This window comes from Piliocolobus tephrosceles, chromosome 8 (genome assembly GCF_002776525.5).
Source record: "Piliocolobus tephrosceles isolate RC106 chromosome 8, ASM277652v3, whole genome shotgun sequence".
Classification (NCBI taxonomy): Eukaryota; Metazoa; Chordata; class Mammalia; order Primates; family Cercopithecidae; genus Piliocolobus; species Piliocolobus tephrosceles.
Genome location: NC_045441.1, coordinates 145,678,848 through 145,694,091, shown reverse-complemented (window position 1 = coordinate 145,694,091; position 15,244 = coordinate 145,678,848). Strand labels below are relative to the sequence as shown.

General features: G+C 47.6%; 1 protein-coding gene across 3 annotated transcripts in view; it reads right to left on the bottom strand.

Moving 5' to 3' along the window:
- The window catches only part of DNAJB6 (DnaJ heat shock protein family (Hsp40) member B6), an 80,659-nt gene extending 65,893 nt beyond the window's left edge, over positions 1-14,766 (bottom strand). For all 3 annotated transcript variants that reach the window (XM_023225525.1, XM_026449631.1, XM_023225524.1), the window contains exon 1: positions 14,593-14,766. The gene's annotated coding sequence lies outside the window, so the exon portion shown is untranslated. The remainder of the gene's footprint in view (positions 1-14,592) is intronic.
- Positions 14,767-15,244: the final 478 nt, after the last annotated feature.

The following is a 15,244-nucleotide window of genomic DNA, read 5'->3' as shown; positions in this document are numbered from 1 at the left end:
TGGCCCAGGCTGGAGTGCTCACTGCAAGCTCCGCCTCCCGGGTTCACGCCATTCTCCTGCCTCAGCCTCCTGAGTAGCTGGGACTACAGGCACCCACCACCACACCTGGCTAATTTTTTTTTGTATTTTTAGTAGAGACAGGGTTTCACCATGCTAGCCAGGATGGTCTCGATATCCTGACCTTGTGATCCGCCTGCCTCAGCCTCCCAAAGTGCTCAGATTACAGGCGTGAGCCGCCGTGCCAGGCCCACAACAGTTTTTTAATGAAGGTAAAAGCATGAGTTGCGAGAATGTCAGGCTTAATTCTTCCAACTGCTATTGACCTTTAACATTCTTTTCAAAGACTCAGAACAAAAACAGTGTGACAGTATTAAAAGACAGCACAGGTATGGTGGCTCAGGCTGAGGCGGACGGATCACCCGAGGTAGAGAGTTCGAGACCAGCCTGATCAATATGGCAAAACTGTCTCTACTAAAAATGCAAAATCAACTAGACATAGTGGCGCATTCCTATAATCCCAGCTACTCAGGAGACTGAAGCAGAATCACTTGAACCCAGGAGGTGGAGGTTATGGTGAGCCAAGACTGCGCCATCGCACTCCAGCCTGGGAAACAAGAACGAAACTCTGTCTCAAAAAAAAAAAGACGCTGGACACGGTGGCTCAAGCCTGTAATCCCAGCACTTTGAGACGGGGGGATCACTAGGTCAGGACATCCTGGCTAACACAGTGAAACCCCATCTCTACTAAAAATACAAAAAATTAACCAGGCGAGGTGGCGGGCGCCTGTAGTCCCAGCTACTCGGGAGGCTGAGGCAGGAGAATGGTGTAAACCCGGGAGGTGGAGCTTGCAGTGAGCTGAGATCCGGCCACTGCACTCCAGCCTGGGCGACAGAGTGAGACTCCGTCTCAAAAAAAAAAAAGGTTGTAGTCTCCAAGTACTTTGAGAAAAGTGCCATATTGGGCGTCTTCCTCAAATTCCTATTAAATAAAAGGACCTTTATATCACCAAGTTCAAGCTCTGACTCATAAGGCATCCACACTTCAACAACCACTAATTAGTGCGACCTTTCTCTGTCGGAACAAACACCAGTGACTGGAACTCATTATCTCCAAAGTCAACCCCTGAATTTTAGTGTTTACTACAGGAATTCTTCCTTATGATGGGTAGTGGGGGTCTCCAAGGAATTTTCACCCTTTGGTCTTTGTTCAAATTATGCTATGCAGGTTCAATTTTTCTTGCAGATAGTTGCCTTTGGATATTTGGGTGCTTTATCTTGGCACGTTTTTCTGTCTCTAGGCAAATATACCCTTAAAATTCTTTACAGCTCCTCCTGAGAAACCCTGACCTATCTGGTCCCTCCCCTCAGAGCAAGCTCCAATGTTGTAATGTCTTAGTGCCCCCAATACAACACAGATACTCCAGGGACAGTCCAACTGTCACCAACAAAGGACACCAAGACCCACAGCCCTCTTTCTAATCAGGACGGGAATATGGACCAGGATGCTACAATTAACAGTAAAATTCGGGCAGGGTGCAATGGTTCATGCCTGTAATCCCAGTGTTCTGGGGACAGAGGAAGGGGGAACGCTGGAGCTAAGGAGCTCAAGACCAGCATGGACAACAAAGGGAGATTCTGAGTCTACTAAAAATAAAATAATTAGCCGGGCGTTGCCCAGGCGCGGTGGCTCATGACTGAAATCCCAGCACTTTGGGAGGCCGAGGCAGACAGATCACCTGAGGCCAGGAGTTCGAGACCAGCCTAGCCAACATGGTGAAATGCTCCCTACTAAAAACACAAAAATTAGCTGGGTGTGGTGGCGTGCGCCTGTAATCCCAGCTACTCAGGAGGCTGAGGCATGAGAATTGCTTGAACCCGGGAGGCAGAGGATGCAGTAAGCTGAGATCACACCATTGCACGCCAGCCTGGGTGACAGAGAGACTCCATCTCAAAAAATCAAATTATTAGCCAGGCATGATGGCACATGCGTATGGTCCCAGCTACTCTGGAGGCTGAGGTGGGAGGACGGCTTGAGCCCAGGAAGTCTAGGCTGCAGTGAGCCGTGATTTTACCACTGTACTCCAACCTGGGTGACAGAGCAAGACTCTGACTCAAAAAAAAAAAAAAAATAGCAATAAAAAAACTCTGCTAAGTCCCCTAGTCTTTTTTAACCTAGGGTCACTGTCCTGCCTTCCCATTACCTCTGGGCAGGTGACATTCTCAAGGGAAGGGAGGGTCACAGCTTGCCCAACTGCTTCATTTTAGTGAGACTGGCCCCATTAGTCAACCAATCAAAGCCTTCCTAATATTAAAAAGAATACCGTCATTCCGATTGAATTTAATCACACAAACTTACTACTTACAACACACACTACACTAGCTTTGGAAATAATAAAAGTCACCAAGTTTAGTGGCAGACAGACATGTAAACGAACCAGTCATTTACAATTAAGACAAATATGCACACGGCCGTTGCAAGGGTTCACACCTGTAATCCCACCACTATTGAGAGGCCAAGGCTGGAAGATTGCTTCAGTCCAGGAATTCCAGGTAAGCAAGGCCTCATCTACACAAAAAATAAAAAACGTTTGAAAAGACGTTTCAAGATGTACAGAGTGCTGGGGAGATGGTATGGAGACCATGAGGAAAGGAAAAATTAACACTGACATTTTACTGATGAAATGAAAAACAAGAGTAAGCTCCCCAGGCAGAAAACAGAGGCAACAGTATTCCACACACAAGTAACAGCCTATGCTCAGGCAAAATAACAACAGCACGCAGCCCATATGTGACGCAGCAAGTTAGTAGGGTGGAACGTCAGTGTGAGAGTGCCGGGACTGGGACTAAGAGGGAGGGGGAGGAGAGGGAGTCAGGACAAGACAGAACAAGGCGCAACTGAAGAATTTTAGAACTAAGGAACTAGGACTTTTCCATTGTAAGTAGAAGTATTAAGCAGTGGTGTGAAGTCAACAAGAGTATTTGGAAAGATAACTTCTAACTACAAGGGAGATGGACTTAAGAGAGTGGTGACGGGACGGCAGGGTTACTAAGATGCTCCAAATGAGATGTGCCGGAATCAGAAATGACAGCAGGAATGAAACCGAGCAGCAGACAGGAGAGCTATTTAGGAAGCTGTTTAGAGTCCCTCTCCACGGCAAGAAAACTTCACCAACAGCGTTCCACGCACATCCACAAACGCTACACCTGGTGCCAGAAATCTTCCATTCCTATTTAAAATATAGCGATATTAGGCCGGGCGCGGTGGCTCAAGCCTGTAATCCCAGCACTTTGGGAGGCCGAGACGGGCGGATCACGAGGTCAGGAGACCGAGACCATCCTGGCTAACACGGTGAAACCCCGTCTCTACTAAAAATACAAAAAATTAGCCGGGCGAGGTAGCCGGCGCCTGTAGTCCCAGCTACTCGGGAGACTGAGGCAGGAGAATGGCGTGAACCCGGGAGGCGGAGGTTGCAGTGAGCTGAGATCCAGCCATTGCACTCCAGCCTGGGCGACAGAGCAAGACTCCGTCTCAAAAAAAAAAAAAAAAAAAATAGCGATATTAAAAAATAAGCCTACGCGCAGTGGCTCACGCCTGTAATCCCAGCACTTTGGGAGGCCAAGACGGGCAGATTACTTGAGGTCAGGAGTTGGAGACCAGCCTGGCCAACATGGCAAAATCCCGTCTCTACTAAAAATACAAAAAATTAGCCAGGCGAGGTGGTGGGCGCCTGTAATCCCAGATACTCAGGAGGCTGAGGCAGGGGAATCGCTTGAATCCAGGAGGCAGAAGTCGCAGTGAGCCAAGATCGTGCCACTGCACTCCAACCTGAGCCACCGAGCGAGACTCCATCTCAAAAAAATAAAATGAAGCCGGGCACAGTGGCTCATGCCTGTAATCCCAACACTTTGGGAGGCGAGGTAGGTGGATCACCTCAGGTCAAGAGTTCAAGACCAGCCTGAACAACATGACGTAACACCATCTCTACTAAAAATACAAAAATCAGCTGGGCATGGTGGTGTGCTCCTATAATCCCAGCTACTCAGGAGGCTGAGGCAAAAAAATCACTTGAGCCGGGGAGGCGGAGGTTGCAGTAAGGCAAGGTCACGCCACTGCACTCCAGCCAGGGTGACAGAGCGAGACTCCATCTCAAAAAAACAAACTTCTTATAATCCAAATGACAACAAATAATTTTAAACATGACATGCTAATCAAGTCACATGATGTTCAATTAGTTTACTAAATCACTGAGGCATAGTTATTAGCTGATTAAGGGGGAAGGGAGCTGGGACAACAATGTGTTACTGACTCATGTGTCATGCATGATGACAGGTACATATTCTATCACAGCCATTTTGTGAGTTACTGTTTGTAGGTGAGGAAACTGGGGCTCAAAGGAATTAAGTAAATGTCAATGTTCCAGCAAGTTCAAAATCCAAGTCTGAGCCCAGCACAGTCGTGTGCACCTGAAGTCCCAGCGACTCAGAAGGCTGAGGCAGGAGGATGGCTTCAGCCCAGGAGTCTGAGCTCGACCTGGGTAACACATGGAAGACACCGCACCTTTAAAAACAGTAAGAATCCAAGTTTGGCTCCAAAACTCATGCTAGCCTCTATCATGACACTATGCTGTCAATGTACACAATCTCAACGCTCAAGGCTTTGGGACATTCTCCCACCAGTACTTGAATCTCAAAATTACCTTTTTATTTTTCATCAAATGCCAGTAAGACTAATAAATTTGGAATATAAAGACAAACACGCATTACAGAAACAACAAAATGAAAAGAGCTGAAGGTCTAGAAAGGAAGCTCCATGTGTATCTCCACGGAAACCTGCAGAGCTGGCTGAAGTGCTGATGCTGCAACAATCACCAGTGTTCGCTGCAAGCTAATTCACTCCTTACTGATTCAGAGTAATCAGTGATGTAAGACAATTTAAAATTTGACAAACTCCATGAAGGGTTACCTGCATTCACTTTTTTATTAACCTTAGAGCTTCAAGACTACCTATACATTTCCATCAGTATTTCCCTATAGAAGTCAGTATTTCTGGTAACACTATCTTTTTTCCCTCAGACCTCTCAAAAACAGTGTTTAAATAAAAAACTGATAAAACTATATATTAAAACATCCAACTGTGTATTAGATGATAAAGCAACCTGAAGTTGTAGAAATACTACTGCATTCTGAAACAATTTTAAGCAAAAAGTTGCCTAATCAAGATACACACCTAGGTACCAATTAGTATTATTTGATACATACTTGGACTATTTCCCTAGTCACAGAGAAACTACAAGTTGAATCTTTAACATGATTTTTCTTTTTTTTTTTTTTTTTTTTTTTTTACTGCTCCTTGCAAAGCAGTGCTACCCCATAGGCAGTGTGCCCGGAGTAGCCTAATATCATTTAAGTGTTAAAACACGTGGATTTATTTCCTAAAAGACACCATTTGTGGCAATAAAACATTTTACGTGGCCTTCATCTCCCTCCTAAGGTTGGCCCAGCATCCTTGTGGCCTGCCCAGCACTGCAGGTACCTCCTCTACTTCCCTCTTCTCCTGGCCCATGTGTTCAACGCACATTACAGAAAACACGTGATGCCAGAAATACATGGGCCTCAGGAGGCCTGGACGACACACTCAAGCCGCCTTCCCTGCCCAGCGAGAGCCTGGACTCCAGCCCTCCACTCTACAGCAGCTCAGCCAGTTAAAAACCAGCTTCCCTCACTGAGAAACCAGTGCATCACCTGCATTTTAAAATAATACACCACATGCCGGGTGCGGTGGCTCAAGCCTGTAGTCCCAGCACTCTGGGAGGCTGAGACGGGTGGATCACGAGGTCAGGAGATCGAGACCATCCTGGCTAACATGGTGAAACCCCGTCTCTACTAAAAAATACAAAAAACTAGCCAGGCGAGATGGCGGGCGCCTGTAGTCCCAGCTACTCGGGAGGCTGAGGCAGGAGAATGGCGTAAACCCAGGAGGAAGAGCTTGTAGTGAGCTGAGATCCGGCCACTGCACTCCAGCCTGGGCCACAGAGCGAGACTCCGTCTCAAAAATAAATAAATAAAATAAAATAAAATAAAATAAAATAATACACTACATCAAAGGAAGTAATCTCTACAGCAGATCACTCACATCTGAGCCCTACATGTGTCCACTAGAACCCCACTTGGCAAAAACCTTTTTAAAACAGTGCTGCTCAAAAGACTCCAGATGCAGCTATTTAAACTGAAGTCATTAAAATTAAACACAATGTAAAATTTGGCCCCTCAGCAGTCTTTTTCTGGATATGACCCCCTAAAAGCAGAGGGAACAAAAGCCAAAACAGACAAGTGCGATTACATCACACTAAAAAGCTTCTAGACAGCAATGACACAAGTTAGACAACCCTAGAAATGTGCAGAAGGATCACTTGAGCCCAAGAGCTTGAGACCAGCCTGGGCAACACAGTAAGACACCATCTCTACAAAAATATCTAAAAAATTAGCTGAGTGGGGTGGCACACACCTGTACTCCCAGCTACGCAGGAGGCTGTAGTGGGAGTATCACTTGAGCGCAAGAGACCGAGGATGCTGTGAGCCATGTCCTGTCACTGCACTCTAACTTGAACAAGAGAGCGAGCAAGGCCCTGTCTCGGAAAAAAACAAAATATACAAAAAGTAAAATAAAAAATTTTAAGCCGGGCACGGCGGCTCACGCCTGTAATCTCAGCACTTTGGGAGGCTGAGGCCTCTTGAGGTCAGGAGTTCAAGACCAGTCTAGACAACATGGGGAAACCCTATCTCTACAAAAAATACAAAAATTAGCCGGGTGTGGTGGCGGGCGCCTGTAATCCCAGTTACTTGGGAGGCTGACCAGGAGAATCACTTGAATCTGGAAGGCAGAGGTTGCAGTGAGCCGAGATCACTCCACTGCACTCTAGCCTGGGCAACAAGGGTGAAACGTCATCTAAAAAAATAAAATAAATAAATAAAAATAAAATAAAAACTTTAAAGTTAAAAATGATAAAACAAAAATGACAGTGCTGTAAAGTAGCATTTTAAAAGAAATCACAGCTGGGTACAGTAGCTCATGCCTGTAATCCTAACACTTTGGGAGGCTGAAGGAGGAGGATCATTTGAGCTCAGGAGTTCAAGACCAGGCTAAGTAACACAGCAAGACCTTGTCTCTATAAAACATAAAAACTCAGTAGGGTGTGGTAGTGTGCACCTGTAGTCCCAACTAATCAGCTGAGGCAGGAAAATCACTTGAGCACAGGCGATCGATGCTAGTGAGACCTGAACGCACCAATGCCTACCAGCCTACATAACACAGCAAGACCCTGACACAAAAAGAATAAAATTTTTTAAAATAAAAGATAAAAAACAAAACACTTCAGGCTGGAAAAGAATTTGGGTAGAGTAGGAATATATTCTTTAACTACAAAATTAACATTTCTTTTTTTTTTTTGAGATAGAGTCTTGCTCTGTCACCCAGGCTGCAGTACAGCAGCGCAATCTCAGCTCACTGCAACCTCCACTTCCCAGGTTCAAGCGATCCCAAATAGCTGGGACTATAGGTGTGTGCCACCACACCCGGCCAATTTTTGTATTGTTTTAGGAGAGATGGGGTTTCACCATGCTAGCCAGGCTGGTCTCAAACTCCTGACCCTGTGATCCGACCACCTTGGCCTCCCAAAGTACTGGGATTACAGGCGTGAGCCACTGTGCCCAGCCCATGATTAACATTTCTAATAGCAATTACGAAACTTCTTTAACATTCTAGTAACTAGGTCCTACTGTCTATTAAGGAAGCTATAGAAAACTTTTCAATTAAGAAATTAAGAAAAAATATTTCTTAGGAAAACTAGCTTTGTTAATTTCTGCAATTTCCAAAAGTAATAAACCTAAATCAAGTCCAAAAAAAACGAAAAATCTCTTTATTAGAACCACAAAAAGAATTAGCCTAATCACCATTAATCAAAAATAACCTTCTCAAATAAATTTAATGACCTCCAAGTTTAGGACTTTTAAAAAACATGTCACATAAAGATTAGGTGTGCGTAGCTCATGCATATAATCCCAGCACTTTTGGAAGCCAAGGCAGGTGGATCACCTGAGGTCAGGAGTTGGAGAACAGCATGGCCAACATGGTGAAACCCCGACTCTACTAAAAATACAAAATCCAGTCAGGCGTGGTGCCGCCTGTAGTTCCAGATGAGGCAGGAGAACTGCCTGAACCCAGGAAAGTTTGCAGTGAGCCGAGATCGCACCACTGCACTCCAGCCTGGGCAACACAGCAAGACTCCATCTCAAAAAAAAAAAAAAAAATTAGTGGTTTCTAAATTCATCTGAGGCCAGGTGAGGCGGCTCACCCCTGTAATCCCAGCACTTTGGGGAGCCGAGGTGCACAGATCATCTGAGGTCAGGAGTTCAAGACCAGCCTGGCCAACATGGCAAACCCGCTTCTCTACTAAAAATACAAAAATTAGCCAGGCATGGTGGCAAACGCCTGTAGTCCCAGCTACTCAGCAGGCTGAGGCAGGCGAATTGCTTGAACCTGAGGGGCAGAGGTTGCAGCAAGCCAAGACAGTGCCACTGCACTCCTGCCTGAGCAACAGAGCAAGACTCTGTCAAAAAAAAAAAAAAAAAAACTACCTGGGTGTGGTGGTGCACATCTGTAATCCTAGCTACTCGGAAAGAAGGCTGAGGCACAAGAATTGCTTGAGCCTGGGAGGCAGAGGTTGCACTGAGCCAAGATCATGCTGCTGCACTCCAGCCTAGACTGGGTCTCAAACAACAACAAAAAAAGCAAAAACAAAAACAGTACAGAGAGGGGAAAAAAAAAAACCCACAGGAGTGAATTCTCATTCCTTATCACACACATCACCTTCTTATTTCATTCTTAACCAGTATATCCTAAAATATTTCTGAAACGAACACAGGAAGTTATTTCCCCACTACTCAAGATCAGAGACCATTCCTTCAACTGGCACTCATCACCTGTTAGATACTTCCAAGCTTAACTAAATTCCCTTTCATTAAAAAAATCAAAATAGGCCTGGCGCGGTGGCTCACACCTGTAATCCCAGCACTTTGGGAGGCTGAGGCGAGCAGATCACGAGGTCAGGAAATCGAGATCATCCTGGCTAACATGGTGAAACCCCATCTCTACTAAAAATACAAAAAATTAGCCGGGCGTGGTGACAGGCGCCTGTAGTACCAGCTACACGGGAGGCTGAGGTACCCAGGAGGCGGAGGTTGCAGTGAGCCAAGATCGCACCACTGCACTCCAGTCTGGGTGACAGAGCAAGGCTCTGTCTCAAAAAAAAAAAAAAAAAGGAACACTGGGTTAAGTACTCAGTCTCTTAAATGCTGCTGAAACTTACTTTTTCCAACTTTCTTGAATTCTGGATTCCATTATTAATCACAGGAAGGTCATCAGGACACAGACAAACCAGAAAGAATCTAATTCAATGAATATTTTCTGAGCACTCTGTCCTGGACATTCCTGTAAGCACAAATAACTTCAGATTCAAAGCCCACCCAAGTGGTATATGCCATCTCAAGGTAGCAGAGAGGAATAAGTATTGGTACACAGTTCATAAGCATACCAACTAGAGCACGCACATACGTATACGCACAACACAAATATAAAACACACTTAGCCTTTGGTGGCAAAAGGTAGAAAAATATCAGAGAGAGCAAAATATGTAGTGTAACTAAATCACCCTTCCAAAGACACGTTATTTTGCAACAGAGCTTAAGAATTCTAAAATCTGGGCCGGGCGCGGTGGCTCACGCCTGTAATCCCAGGACTTTGGGAGGCCGAAACGGGCGGATCACGAGGTCAGGAGATCGAGACCATCCTGGCTAACACAGTGAAACCCTGTCTCTACTAAAAAATACAAAAAACTAGCCGGGCGAGGTGGCGGCTCCTGTAGTCCCAGCTACTCCAGAGGCTGAGGCAGGAGAATGGCGGGAACCCGGGAGGCGGAGCTTGCAGTGAGCTGAGATCTGGCCACTGCACTCCAGCCCGGGCGGCAGAGCAAGACTCCATCTCAGGGAAAAAAAAAAAAAAAGAATTCTAAAATCTGGCCTGGTGCAGTGGCTCACGCCTGTAATCCCAGCACTTTGGGAGACCGAGGCGGGTGGATCACAAGGTCAGGAGTTCAAGACTGGCCTGGCCAAGATGGTGAAACTCCATCTCTACTAAAAATACAAAAATCAGCCAGGCGCGGTGGCAGGTGCCTGTAATCCCAGCTACTCAGGAGGCTGAGGCAGGAGGCTGAACCCGTGCAGCAGAGGTTGCAGTGAGCCGAGATGACGCCACTGCATTCAGCCTGAGCAACAGAGTGAGATTCCATCTTAAAAAAAAAAAATTATAAAATCTGGCCAGTCACCTGGCTCACACTTGTAATTCTAGCACTTTGGCAGGCCAGGGTGGAAGAATCACTTGAGGCCAGGAGTTCGATACCAGCCTGGGCACACAGGGCAATTCCAGCTGCACTAAAAAAAAAAAAAAAAAAAGCCAGGTGTGGTGGGTCATACCTGTAATCCCAGCACTTTAGGAGGCCGAGGCGGGGGGATCACCTGAGGTCAGGAGTTCGAGACCAGCCTGGCCAACATGGTAAAACCATCTCTACTAAAAATACAAAAAGTAGCCAGGCATGGTGACGTACGCCTGTAATCCCAGCTACTTGAGGCTGAGGCAAGAGAATGGCTTGAACCTGGGAGTGCAGTGAGCCAAGCCCATGCCACTGCACTCCAGCGTGGACAACAGAGCAAGGACTCCATCTCAAGTAACTCAATTTTCCTTCTCAAGTAGGATGTCTCCAGGAACATGAAACAAGTCAACAGTGATTTGTGTCCATACAAAAACAAACGATTTTGTTTGACAAAACACCTCATTAATATCAATACAAAAAACATCACATTTTTACTAGTTGCCTTATCCAGGAAGTCATTTTCTCCAGGTAGGCGTTGTCATTTTTCCATTCCTACATCATCATTTCTAACATATTCTTGTTTTCACCAACTTTGCTTTTCTTCTCATTAACCTCATTTTTCTTAGTTTGATATTTTCAAATTCTATCCTGGAACTACACCATTTGCTAAATCCTGCCACTGATCCTATTCTTACTTGCTAATGAGCCTGCAGTTACCCGCCTCTCACCACCAGGTGGGGTTCTGGACAAATTTAACCAAACCAGATTTTGAACAGAATCATTACCTAGAAAAACAGAAAGTTTTAAAAACGTTTCTCAAAAACCCTGTTAATCCACTGTGTAACCTCGATGCAAGTAAAAATTAAGAAGTAAAAATCCTGTCAAATCATCAACTCACAAACACAAAGGCTGATTACCTTATTCCTCAACACATATCCGTAAGCATTAACTAATATAGAAGCTGACCTTTACGGCAGACGACAATAAGGTGTCTGCGCGGTCCCGCGGTGACACTCAGTACACAGCAACATGTTCAGGATGACTAAAAATACCTGCCCAAGTTTTGAAGTGCCCTCTTGTTAAATACTCTTAACAGTGATGGCCGGACGAGGGGGCTCATGCCTGTAATCCAGCACTTTGGGAGGCCGGGGCAAGTGGATCATCTGAGGTCAGGAGTTCGAGACCAGGCTAACAACATGGTGAAACCCCCATCTCTAATAAAAATACAAAAAATTAGCTGGGCGTGGTGGCGCATGCCTGTAATCCCAGCTACTCCGGAGGCTGAGGCAGGAGAATCGCTTGAACCGGGGAGGCGAAGTTGCAGTGAGCCAAGATGGCGCCATTGTACTCCATCACGGGCAACAGTGAAACTCCATCTCAAAAAAAAATAAAAATAAAAATAAAAAAAATAAAAAAAAGGGCCAGCCGCGGTGGCTCACGCCTGTAATCCCAGCACTTTGGGAGGCCGAGGCGGGCGGATCACGAGGTCAGGAGATGGAGACCATCCCGGCTAACATGGTGAAACCCCGTCTCTACTAAAAACTACAAAAAAATCAGCCGGGTGTGGTGGCGGGCGCCTGTAGTCCCATCTGCTCGGAAAGCTGGGGCATGAGAATGGCGTGAACTTGTAGAGATCGCGCCACTGCATTACAGTTTGAGAGCAACACTCCGTCTCAAAAAAAAATAGTTCAGACAGACCATCCCACCCCCACCTCAGACATGGATTTGGGTTATCTAGGTGGAAAACTGATGAAGGTGATGGGTACCACTGTTCGTTTGAAACTGTCCAAATCAGTTAATAGAAGGGAATTACGGACTTGCTTAAAAATGAAAGCTAATGTATGCCACTCAGTTACAGGTATTACACTGTAACACCATATCCTTATTTCTGTCTTCACAATATTCAACAATACTCACCACCTAGTGTTTTGGAAAACTTGTCCTAATTTGGGAAGCCAGAATTACTTCCCAAACCTAACACTTTCATATCCAGAAAAAAATAAATTTTAAAACACTGATGTCTTGAACAGTGAACTCATCTCAAATTCTTTAAGAGCTTTGCCCTCTGTGGCCGGGCGCGGTGGCTCAAGCCTGTAATCCCAGCACTTTGGGAGGCCGAGACGGGTGGATCACGAGGTCAGGAGATCCAGACCATCCTGGCTAACACCGTGAAACCCCGTCTCTACTAAAAATACAAAAAACTAGCCGGGCGAGGTGGCAGGCGCCTGTAGTCCCAGCTACTTGGGAGGCTGAGGCAGGAGAATGGCGGGAACCCGGGAGGCAGAGCTTGCAGTGAGCTGAGATCCGGCCACTGCACTCCAGCCTGGGCGATAGAGCGAGACTCCGTCTCCCAACAAAAAAAAAAAAAAAAAAAAAAAAAGAGCTTTGCCCTCTGAAATTCCCAACTTTCTCATGTTCCACAGTACAGACTAAGCCTAGTTAGGCATTTTTCAAAGGTTCTCAACCCTTTTGTTCTCCTATTTCCTGTCAAGTCTCCACATCTACCAATTTAAGGCAATTTACTTCCCAATTTCACATTCAGAATAATCCATAAACACCCACAGCTCATTAAAGTGTGCATAAAAAATATTCATCCCTTTATCACAGAAGGCAGAAAGAAATGTGAAAGAACCAACTTCAAAGGAGCTTAAGGCTCTCAGAAGTGGAAACAAGTCTGCAGTCGGCCGGGCGCGGTGGCTCACGCCTGTAATCCCAGCACTTTGGGAGGCCGAGGCAGGCGGATCACTTTAGGTCAGAAGTTCGAGACCAGCCTGGCCAACACGGTGAAACCCTGTCTCTGCTAAAAATACAAAAATTAGTGGGGCGTGGTGGCGAGCAGCCGTAATCCCAGCTACTCAGGAGGCTGAAGCAGGAGAATCGCTTAAACCTGGGAGCTGGAGGTTGCACTGAGTGGAGATCGCGCCCCTGTACCCTGGCCAGGGCAACAGAACAGACTTCGTCTCAAAAAAAAAAAAAAAAAGTTTGGAGTAAACCCAAAAAGAAAACGGGACGGGTGGACAGGCGGAAGAGTAAGGTGGATGCATATAATTCCTTTCAGAAACCATGAATCGTTCTGATATACAACATTATTTGGAAAAGTGCGGTTAAACATGAAGCAGCAGCAACCAAGCTTTAATAATTAAAGTCTGTTTCCTTTCTTCAGTCTTTAGTCTTTAACTTTTCTACTAAATCAGTAATTTGGCTTCACTTGTAGCCACAAATCCTTACTAAATCCGCAACTCATATTAATAAAACCTTAAAAATTACAAAGAGCTCCACTCAGCCTACTCTTCCCAAAAAGGCTGAAGCCTCTGGGCTCGCAGGCGGCATCCCTTCGGTGGTGGCACGATCGTTCTACTCGGGCTACTTCCTGCCTCGTTTACGTGAGAAAATTAGTACAGAAGTTTACGTCTGGCTAGGAAACCCACCCTTTTTAAAAAATGCGCTAGCGCCAAAACCTTTCTCGAGCCAACATACGGTTTGCAGTTTACACTTCGTGTGTCACTGACCTTCCGCAGTTGGATAGGAGTTAATATAAACTTGCTACATAAACTTCAGTTGCATCAACTACGGTGCAGAGTCTTTAACGCAAAGCAAAGCAGACAGACGTTCTGAATAAGAAACGCAGCCTTCTCTTCCACAAACTTCTCAACAATCCGTCCGGAGTTCTAGAAACAGGGCTCTGTGGTCCCCCACCTGCTTCTTCTCCCTCCGGACTTGGCGGCGCGGCCGCGGCATTCCTGCTCCGCAAGTCACTCGCGTTTCTGGTTTCAGACTCGAGTGCAGGAGCCTTAGAAAAAGAAGGCGCTCCACGCCTCCCACGCTGCCGGCCCCGCCGAGCCCCAGCCGGCCGCTCCCAGGCCGGGCCCCACCCCCAACCGCCGCCGCGGAGGCCGGGCCGCGTTCCGGCAAGGACGCCGGGCGGGGAGGACGCGGACGGGCGGCCCCAGCCCCCAGCCCGGGCCCCGGCCTCGGCCCCAGACCCAGAGGACGCCGCCCACCCTTCGCCCCACAACCCCGGCCACGGCCCCCGCCCCTTCCAGTAGTGCCCCACCGGCGACCCCGGTCACCCCCCACGCTGTTGCCAGGAGCCGGGTTAGGTCCGCCGTCTGCCCTGTGCGCACAGGGCCCTAGGCGACCTCCCACGGCCCTCGAAATAGACCCTCACCGAGGACGGAGGCGGCCGGTGGCGGGACGCAGGGGAGGCGGGGTGACTGCCCGAATCTCCTCACAGCTCCTGCACTGCTGCGCTGGTGGTGGCGGCGTCTCCTCGCGCTTTCCTTTCTCTCCTTTCTCCGACAACAAACAGGAAATGCGTCACGCGGCGGCGGCACAGCGACGTTAACTTCCGCCCGGCCCTGACGCCGCGCATGTGCAGTTTCCACTGCCCATAACGCGGGCCTAGGCTCGGAGGCGCCCGCCCCGCCTTCGCGAAGGTTCTCGGCTCTTCCGCCGCCCCGAAGAGGACGAGAGACTGTGGGCGAAGGGGAGGGGAAGCCAAGGGCGAGGGGGCGGAGCTCGGGGCCGGGTCCACGGTACCGGGGAGCCCAGACTCGCGGACTGCGCAGAGAAGGCCGAGAAGATTCCAAACGGCACTGATTGTTCTGGGCAAGAAGGAGCCCATTCTGGAAACCGCGATGTCGTCGCGCCCTTCATCTTCTTCCGCCGGCGGCCTTCGGAGCGCGTCCGCCGCGTCTCGCCCCGCGGTCCTCCCGTGGAGCTGGGTGGCATCTCCCCACAGCGGGACGAAAGCTGGGGCGCGGGCGGAGAAGTCCTCGAAGGGGAGGAAAAAGAAATCAAGCGGCGGCCAGGGAAGGCAA